This window comes from Berghia stephanieae, chromosome 10 (assembly GCF_034508935.2).
Source record: "Berghia stephanieae isolate SIO BIC M18660-M18661 chromosome 10, UCSD_Bste_1.3, whole genome shotgun sequence".
Classification (NCBI taxonomy): Eukaryota; Metazoa; Mollusca; class Gastropoda; order Nudibranchia; family Aeolidiidae; genus Berghia; species Berghia stephanieae.
Window position 1 is genome coordinate 11,405,323 of NC_088369.1, and position 10,484 is coordinate 11,415,806.

The following is a 10,484-nucleotide window of genomic DNA, read 5'->3' on the forward strand; positions in this document are numbered from 1 at the left end:
TGTTTTTTGGGTTTTTTTTGGAAGGGGGAGGGGTTTGGTTGTTTTTTTTATTTAATGATACCTCAGACTTGTGTCAATTTGCATTTCTTTGTGTTTCAGATTAGGTTCAAACCTGACACTATACTTATTGGTTTTACCAAGAGAGCAGTGACTCGCAAGACAATATGACTTCAATGAGGTGACAATAATTAAATTATGGTGATTAAAAAGAAATTCAGTCTTGCCAGTAAAATGTTGTGAATTACAATCCAGATTATTGTAGATCAAATTTCATTGGAGTCGTTACATGAAATACATAGGTTTAGAGAAAAAAAAAACCCCAGACAATTTACTCGTCATTGTTGAAGCTGTAATTTACAGCTATTTCGTCTTGTCCTCTGTCTAGAATGACCCAAGATTGTGACAGACACCAAATACTTATTTTGTTTATGTTTAGCTGACCTGTGATCTGTTCAATCTTCCTTTTCTTTGGCAATGAAATGAAAGATTTGCTAATGTCGTGAAATTTTTAGAACTGCATTGACCAAACTAAACTAGGTTTTATAAGCCTTTGGATGCAAAGTTGTAATGATCATGTGTATTAATTTATGTAAGTTTTTCTCCACTAATCAATTGAAATTATTCTTGATTCATAATTAACTCATGTTGGATATTTGTGATTCATCCTTGTTAATTCATGTTTATTCATTTAGGATATTGTTTTTTTTATTTATTGAGTTTTCTGGCTGGTAAAAGTGTTTAAATTTTTTTTAAAAAAAACAAAAACCAAACTTGAGCATTTTTCTATGGTGTATTATCCACCAGGTGCACAAAGTATTTTACAACTGGGTGGGGTTCCTGACCTCCATTAGTGGGCAGGGAGGCACATATTGTGTCTTTCATCTCCCTATATCTATTCTCCAACATGCTTTCTGTCTTTGTCTTGGAATGAGATTACTTTGTTTTGCCATGGCCCTTACTGGTTACCCTGGCTGGAAGGGTAGCAGTCAAATTTATAGTTTGAGTTTTGGGAGATGATATTTTTTTTTTGTCTTGTTAATCATCTCTTTGTTATGCACTGTATTCCTTTTTTTTTTTGTTTTACATATATATTCTGATTTGTAAATATTTGAGTGTGTTTCTCTTGGTGGGGACCTGGTCTTGTGTCAGGATGAGGTTTCCAACTAAGTACACTGATAGTTTGCTCTTGGAATCTGCATCTGTTCCCCATTTGAACCAATTCCCCTTTGTCTTACTTTATCTTGGATGCTTTAATTGTAATTCTAGAACCATTTTTTATCTCATTTTCTTCCTTTTTACTGGTGCTGATATGACTTAAAAGTGTAGTAAGCGCCGTAAAACTCTTTTAAACAAATATAACAGACTCAACTACCAGTTCAGTGCTGAGTGGGCAGGGGGTGGGGAGCAGAAAATATCTCAACTGCACCGGGATCAATAATAAAGATAATAATAATAATGCATGGCATATTTATCACGCTATTCATCACTGTGTGATGCTCAATTTCCATTACAAATAAATATACAAAAGTTACATATATACGTATACCATAATGATATCAGCAATAGCAGCAGTGTATGTAATATCGTATCAATATCATGAAAATGTAATGGTAAAAAGGTAGATAGTGCTTTAATAATGATTTAAAACTATCAATAGATTTTGCTTCTCTTATCCTTCTGGGCAGATCATTCCACACAAAGGCCCCAGTGTGGATAACAGAACAGCGACCATAAAATTTATAATTATAATTATTTCTAAGAGTCAGCTTCGTTTTGTCAGTCGAGGATCGTAAATTCCTATTTGATACATATATTTCTAACATGCTTTTAATGTAGTCAGGTGCTTCGTCATTTAGGCTTTTAAAACAAAACAGAGCAATCTTAAAAATGATTCATTCTTTGACAGGAAGGCAGTGCAGCTCCTACAGAATGGGCAGGGAGTGTGCCATTCTCTTTTGTCTTGTCACTAATTTAGCTGCGCTATTCTGTATGACCTGAAGGCGTGAGATTTAATCTTGGCTTATGTGAGATAAAAGACCATTGCAATAGTCTAGGCACGAGTTTCAGTGTTGCATCTTTAGTAAGAAAATCTCTAATGGTGGATATTTTCTTAAGATTATTTGTAAGAATTTTACAGAGGCTGTCTGTCTACTTGCATTTTCATTTTAAAAATTTTGATCTTGGTCCCTTTGCATGTGAAGCGAGTGCTCTACCATCTGAGCTATCGGGTCCCTAGCCAGGACTCAATTTTGTCTTTTTTTCTCATCATTTTGATTTCTCAAAGTTTACTCCTATCATCTAGGTAGTAGTGAACATTTGAGCAGTAGTAGAATTAACTCACTCAATCATTGAGATTTTTGCTACTTTCCAAAATTGGAGCATGTACACAGATAGTTTTATTGAACTACCATTAATATGTAAAAATTAAGAACATTAGCTTTGATACTACGCCTATAATTTGTCTCAGAAAAATGTAATAAATAGGCATGGGGTAAAAGTAACCCAGGTAAACTACGGATATAGTCGGTGTTAGGGTTGAATGAGTTAAGTTTTATCTTTTTCAGAGTCGGGGGCCTTGCCTTGGCTGGATTCCTTTATCGAAAGTGAATATGTATTTGGGAATAAAAAATTATTTTTTTTCCATTTCAAGCTTGAGCTTTAACTCACTCAATCCTAGAGATTTTTGCTACTTTTCAAAATTGGAAGAAAAAAAAATGTATTAAAAATAAGCATGTACATAGATAGTTTTATTCAACTATCATTAACATGTAAAAACTAAAAACTTTAGCTTTGATTCAACGCCTATAATTTGTCCCATAAAAATGTAATTAATAGGCATGGGTTAAAAGTAACCCGGGTAAACTACGGATATAGTTGGTGTTAGGGTTGAGTGAGTTAAGCTTTTTTTTATATAGCGCAACATCCACTAAACATGTTCAAAGCGCTTTACAAGGGGTCCCTAGCTAACAGAAACACTTAACATGTAGGATGAGACATGCTGCCTGTTCAGCGATTTTATAATTTTTTTCCGACAGAGATAACGCTGTTATCGGTCTGGTACATATTTTACACCTAGTACAGTGAAAGAATGTGAGTAAAGAGCCTTTTCCAGGGACTGAACTTGGTACCCTGAACAGTTATGTAAATTAGATACATGATGTCTTTCACTGGAGTCCACTCTTCAGATAGGAGTCATTTTAGTTGTTTGTTTGCGTAAAAATTCAGTAAATTTTTGCCCCCTGAATTTCCAACCCTGTAATTGATGGGCATGAGGTGATCTGGCATGGATGTGATATCGGAAGCTTTCGTCTTTTGACCTCCCATGGTAGGTAGGAGATCGCTTGCTGTGTCTTCTATCCTTCTATATGTTTTCCGAGTTGCTCTGTCTTTGTCTTGGAATGGGATTAATTGGTTTTGTCCTGGCTCTTGCCGGAGTCCTTGGCTGAGAGGGAAACAGTCAAATATATGGTTTTTGGGGGATGATATTAGGTCATTGTAAATCATCTCTGTTATGTAGGTTACATTTAATGGTTTATATACATTATGACTTGTAAAAATTTGAGTGTATTCCTCTTGGCGGGATCCTGTGTTTTTGTCTGGATGAGACTGTTAGGTGATCTCAAACTAAGTACCCTGATAGTTTGCTCTTGGAATCTACATCTATTCCCTATTTGAACCAGTCTCCTGTGTCTTACTTTTTACTGAGTATCTTTACTTGTAATTCTATAATTATTTCCTTATCTCATTTTCTTCCTTTTTACTGGCGCTGATATGACCTCAATCTGTCGCAAGCGCCGTAAAACACTTAAAAAACAAACAAACAAACGGAACCTATCTCCATTAGATATTGTACAATTATGTTATTATTATGTGCCTGTATATTGTTGAGAATGTAAATGTATGAACATATGCTATGCAAACGAGTAATTATAAACAAAATGCAATCATTGTTATCACCAATTTCATCACCTTTACTCTCATTTTGTTATAGTTACTACTACCACCCTTTCTACTACTACTATTACTACTTCTAAAACTGCTACTACCACTTTTACTTTTATTACTACTACTACTACTACTACTACCATACTTCTAAAACTACTACTACTATTACTACCACCACTATTATTACTATTTCTAAAACAACAACTACTACTACTACTACCACTTCTAAAGCTACTACTACTATTACTACCACTACTACTACTGCTACCACTACTATTAATACTACTACTACAACCGCTACTACTACTACTACAAGTACTACTGCTACTACTACGGTGCGGCTATGTGGTCAAGTGGTATGACACTCGCTTTCGGATCGGAAGGTCCTGGGTTCGAGCCTCGCTCGGCGCAATAGTTGAGTCCTTGGAGAAGGCTCTTTATTCATATTCTTTCACCGTACTCATGTGTAAAATTAGTACCTGGGCGTTAACAGCGTTGTCCCTGTCCGAAAAAAATTGTAACATCGCCTAGCAGGCGTCATGTCCCGTCCGAAATGTTACTGTTGGCCAGGGACCCCTTGTAAAGCGCTTTGAGCACATTTAGTGGATATTGCGCTATATAAAAGCTCAATTTTTTACTACTACTACTACTACACTACAATGGCAATTCGGGGGAAAACTCTCCGCAAGCAGGCATGCATATCATCAAGAGCATATTGATGAGCAGAGAATATGCAAGACACTTGTCTGGAGAACATCACGTTAACATGATGTCATTTTGTAATCTCTGGGTGGGGTTCCTGACCCCCCCCCCCCCCCCCCCCCCCATAGTGGGCAGGGAGGTACTTACTGCGTCTTCTATTCCCCTATATCTGTTTTCCAACTTGCTTTCTGTCTTGGTCTTGGAATGAGATTTCTTGGTTTTGTCCTTGTCCTGGCCAGAAGCACTGGCTGAGAGGGAAACAGTCAAATGTATAGTTAGTTTTGGGAGATGATATTTTTTTCCTTGTAAATCATCTCTCTGTTGTACAATGTATTGTTTTCTTTATGTTATATATGATTTGTAAAACATTTGAGTGTATTCCTCTTAGTGCGTGGGGACCTGTGCTTGTGTCTGGATGAGACTTTTAGTGATCTCAAACTAAGTACTTTGATAGTGGGCTTTTGGAATCTACACCCGTTTCTTTTTTGAACCATTCCCCTGTGTCTTACTTTTTCTTGGGTGCTTTAATTGCAATTCTTGAACTTTATACTATCCCATTTTCTTCCTTTTTACTGGCGCTGATATGACCTTAATTTGTTGCAAGCGCTGTAAAACCTTTAAAAACAAAAACAATTTTGTAATCTGCCAAATGATTCATTAACTCTGCAATTGACAATAACTACACTTGATACAGGGAGTTGAGTCCTGATAGCTTAGTTAGTAGAGCATTCGCTTCACAATCAAAGGGACAGAAAGCATGTTGGAAAGAAGATAAAGGGGATAGAAGACCCAGCCCACGATGGGAGGTCAGGAACCCCACCAAGTTGTCAGAAGGTCTAAAACGATTAGGCTCTTGTTTTTGTTTTTAAGGGTTTTACGGCGCTTGCAACACATTTAGGTTATATCAGCGCCAGTAAAAAGGAAGAAAATGGGATAGTAAAAAGTTCTGGAATTAAAATTAAAGCACCCAAGAGAAAGCAAGACAACAGGGAACTGTCAACAAATAGGGATCAGATGTAGAATCCAAGAGCACACCATCAATGTACTTAGCTTGAGATCACCTATAAGTCTCAGCCGGACACAAACACAAAATCCAACAAAGAGGAATACACTCAAATGCTAACATTATACATTCAAAATAATAAATATAATAATACATAACAGAGAGATGATTTACAAGGAAAAAAATATAATCTCCCAATACAATAACTATACATTCGACTGTTTCCCTCCCAGCCAAGAACTCCGGCCAGGGCCAGGACAAAACCAAGTAATCTCATTCCAAGCCAAAGACAGAAAGCAAGTTGGAAAACAGATATAGGGGGATAGAAGATACAGCAAGTCCCTCCCTGCCCACTATGGGAGGTAGGGAACCCCACCCAGAGTCCCTCCCTGCCCATGATGGGAGGTCAGGAACCCCACCCAGTTGTCAGAAGGTCTAAAACGATTAGGCTCTAAGGTTAATAATAGAAAACAAAACAACTGGCCAAAGTATGAAACTAAAATATTTTTTTATTAAAAATGAGTATATATTTGGTCCTAAGATCACAATCACAGCATGTGTCAAACACAATAAAATGATATTAAATTGGTATGTAGAATTGTATATACACCCAAACCTACAACATATAGCTAGACACCAACTAAAAATCCATGCATTAAAAATATATTATAATATCAACGAAGCGTCAACTGGGGTAACTCTTTGCCTTCAGAGGAAACTTTGCCTCTTTTATTTTGGACTGATTTGAGAATATCTAATTTTGTGGCATATATTTCCTTTGATTAAAAAAAACCCTCAAGTCTTTAAACCAATAAAATAACTAAAACAAAGCCGAGATAACTCAAATTTTTCCAAATTCACAGAGGCAAAGTTACCCCTTCAAGCAAAGTTACCCCTTCAAGCAAAGTTACCCCTTAAGGAAAAGTTACCACTAAGGGCAAAGTTACCCCTTAAGGCAAAGTTACCCCTTAAGGCAAAGTTACCACTTAGGGCAAAGTTACCCTTAGGGCAAAGTTACTCCTTAAGTCAAAGTTACCCCTTAAGTCAAAGTTACCCCTTAAGGCAAAGTTACCCCTTAGGGCAAAGTTCCCCCCTAAGGCAAAGTTACCCCTGCAGGCAAAGTTACCCCTTAAGGCAAGGTTACCCCTTCAGGCAAAGTTACCCCCTAAGGCAAGTTACCCCTTCAGGCAAAGTTACCCCTTCAGGCAAAGTTACCCCCTAAGGCAAGTTACCCCTTCAGGCAAAGTTACCCCTTCAGGCAAAGTTACCCCCTAAGGCAAAGTTACCCCAGTTGACGGTAAACAAAAATCAAGAAAAATCGAGACGATTTCAACATTCATATTTCAAGTACCTTTAGCCATCATCATGAACTTGTGGCAGACTAGTTATAAACAATTGAATAAAGCAATGAACCTATTGTTGAAATGATAATAAGCTGCTAGAAGCTGTGGACTGTAAAAAAAATAAATAAACAAAAATGAATATAACAGCTTCAAAAAAAAAAGAACAAAATATCAAACACGGAACGTTTCGGGCTCAAAACCCTTCTTCAGCCAACAACAAAACACAATAAAGACAGATGGCTCAAACTCTTTCTTCTGAAGAAGGGTTCTGAGCCCAAAACGTTCTGTGTTTGGTATTTCGTTCTTTTTTTGAAGAACTTATTGTTGGTATTGCATACACCGGAATAATGTAGTCATAGACTATTGATGCTATGCATTTAGGTAAAATACTCACAACATCCACAAGCCAGAAGAGAAAAAAAACGTATCAACACACAAAAATATGTATGTGTTACCTTGAACGTTTATGAACTGATTGATATAATTAAGTGAGGACTAATCTTTAAAATGGCTGCCTGAATACAATAACAAGGAGCTGACTGAAGTCAATTTCATTCCTTCTATGCTTGTTTACTACAACTACAACCTTAATATTTACAAACGAATATCTTCATATTTCTTTGTGAAAGCATTGGGGCATCTACTATTGAGACTAGAACATAAAGCATCCATAAACTACCTAATGAGCAACTATGTTTTTATTGTGAAGCACCAAAATAATGCAGTTATGGAACAATATCAAATTAAGAAATTCAGGAGCAGGCACCAGTGTAAGATAAAGATCTGAACAAGTGTGTATGGAAGGTGCCAGACAAAGGAAGAAAGAAGAATAGAAGAAAAAAAAGCCATCCCAGAAAATCAGTCTACCTCTGGGAAAGAACCTCACACAATGAAATGGTAGCACCTCTAACTGGTAATCAGAAGGTCTGAGGGTTGGTCCCCAGTCGAGGTAGACTGATTTTTTGGGATAGTTTTTTTCTTTTCTTCTATTTTTCTTTCTTGCTTTGTCTGGCACCTTTCATACACACTTGTTCAGATCTTTAGCTATGGAACATACAGTGGAATTTGCCTGGGACCAACAAAAGACAAAAAAAAAATCTGACTAAAGCAAGGCTTATCTTATCCATATCAAGGGAAACAACCTTTCGATTCAAGATGGAAAAAAAAAAGTCCCTCAGAGCAATTTGGCTTCAAGAAGCCGGAGTTTATCCTGGTTTCTATAGCTTCAAATGGACAATAGCAATTGCTTGCTACCCTTTGGATAGTATGCTAGTCTATCACAAAGTACTTTCCAACATATATAACAGACACAGCTATCCATTTACTGCTGGGTGGACGGGTGGTCGGGAAAAAAAAATCTCTACTTAATATATCTAGACAAAGTGATAGAATATTAAAGTAACAAATCTATATTTTTTGTATTGCAGAGTACTGGTATAATGCAGTCACAGGCTAATTTACAACCGTTATTTATAAATGCCTTAACATTTCTTTGTAAAATATATAATTATGAACAAGCTGTGAACACATTGAATAGCAATTTTATGCAACAAAAGCTGAATGAATTCCTTGGTTTTCATTAGATAAAATAGTAATTGGAAAGACAGCTTATGAATAAATAAATATATATATAATAATAATAATAATAATAATAATAATAATAATAATAATAATAATAATAATAATACAATAATAATAATATAATAATAAATAATAATAATAATAATAATAATAATATGATAATAATAATAATAATAATAACGATAATAATATTAATCATAGTAATAATAATAAATAATAATAATAATAATAATAATAATAATAATAATAATAATAATAATAATAATAATAATAATAATAATAATAATAATAATAATAATAATAATAATAATAATAATAATAATAATAATAATAATAATAATAATAATAATAGCAATAATAACTAATTCCAATATCACGCGAGTCAAAATCGTTCATATTGCATCGTTTAACAGCTTATAGGCTTTAAAAACATTTAAACGCTCTTTGTAAACTCCATGCATCCATAACGTTTTTCACAGTTATAATATATTACATTGTGACATTCTAGCAAACAAACACAAGAACAAAAGCAATTCTGGAGAACCATTTGGAAGGAAGTTACGTCGGATATGTTTTTTTTTTTTTTTACCACTATGCTGAGAACAAAAACTCCACTTCAGATGAAAATACAACCCCCCCCCCCCCCCAAAAAAAAAAAAAAACAAAACCCCAAATAAAATGACCTTCAATGATAAAATTAAAAGGCTATGAAGTCTAGTGATACGACACTTGCCTTCAGATTGAAAATCCAGGGATTGAGTCCCGTTCTGAGCAGTGCATAGTTGAGTCCTTGGAAAAGGATCTTTACTCACATTCTCTCACCGTACTCAGGTGTAAAATGAGAACCTGGCCATTAACAGCACTGCTTCTGTCAACACTGACAAACAGGCGTTGTGCTATCATCATGTCATGTCTCGTCCTACATGTTAAGTGTTGCTGTTGGCTAGGGACCCCTAATAGTAATAAATCTTTATTGATCTTAAAATGGAAAATCTTTAGTGGTTTACATTGGTTTACATTGCTCGAACAAATATAATAAACATTAATAGAAATGTGTGCAATGAATGGGGCTTGGCATGTGTCATTTATTGACATTAGCACGTCTTAAAGAGGGTGGAATAAATACAAGACATGCTGTACTGTTCACAAGCCTGCAGCATTTGTTATGCACAATACAGGCTTCAATGGGAAAACGAAACATTCACATCTGCTGGTCTTGGCAAACTTGGGATAATTATTATGTTTTCTGAGAATTCTCAGTTTCTATTGCAAAGACATTGACATGATGATTGAAAAAAAAAAAGAATCAACCAGAGAGCAAATAAAACATATCGTTCTACCTCTCCCTTAACATATTTAAGTATTTCTTCAAAGCCATTGGGCCCATGGAGCCGGAGTTTATCCGCAGTTTCTATAGCATGAAATGGACAATGGCAATTGCTTGTTATCCTTTGGATAGGATGCTCGTCTATCGCAAAGGACTTTCCGCCAAATCTAACAGACTCAGCTACCCATTCACTGCTGGGTGGACAGGGGGGGGGGGGGGGGGGGGGGTCAGAAAAAACCAGACTGCACCCAGGATCGATCTCAGTCTCTTTGCATGTGAAGCAAGTGCTCTACCAACTGAGCCACCGGGACCCCCCTTAGTATATGAAAACTCAAGTTTTTTTCAAAGCTGAGGTTATCTTTCTCAAGAAAAGACCAACCTTGAGGTTCACAGTAGGTTGCATTGGACTGAATCAGAACTGGATTTATAGAAGACAAACTTGAAATGTATATCTTAATTATTTTCATAAATTACGTACAAAATTTATAATTCAGAGAAAATTGTAAAAGAATTACAAAACGAGACACGATAAACAATGCAACTGTGGAGAATCATTTAAAAGAGAAAGCGTTACCTGAATGGT

General features: G+C 35.7%; 1 protein-coding gene across 2 annotated transcripts in view; it reads left to right on the forward strand.

The window, feature by feature from the left end:
• LOC144980505 (uncharacterized) overlaps positions 1-3,960 on the forward strand; it is a 12,466-nt gene extending 8,506 nt beyond the window's left edge. The window contains exons 8-9 of one of the 2 annotated variants that reach the window (XR_013646906.1): positions 1-2,526; positions 2,875-3,960. The exon at positions 1-2,526 is cut by the window's left edge and continues 429 nt beyond it. The gene's annotated coding sequence lies outside the window, so the exon portion shown is untranslated. The other variant, XM_078928139.1, reaches the window with a different exon arrangement.
• The last annotated feature ends 6,524 nt before the right edge of the window (positions 3,961-10,484 follow it).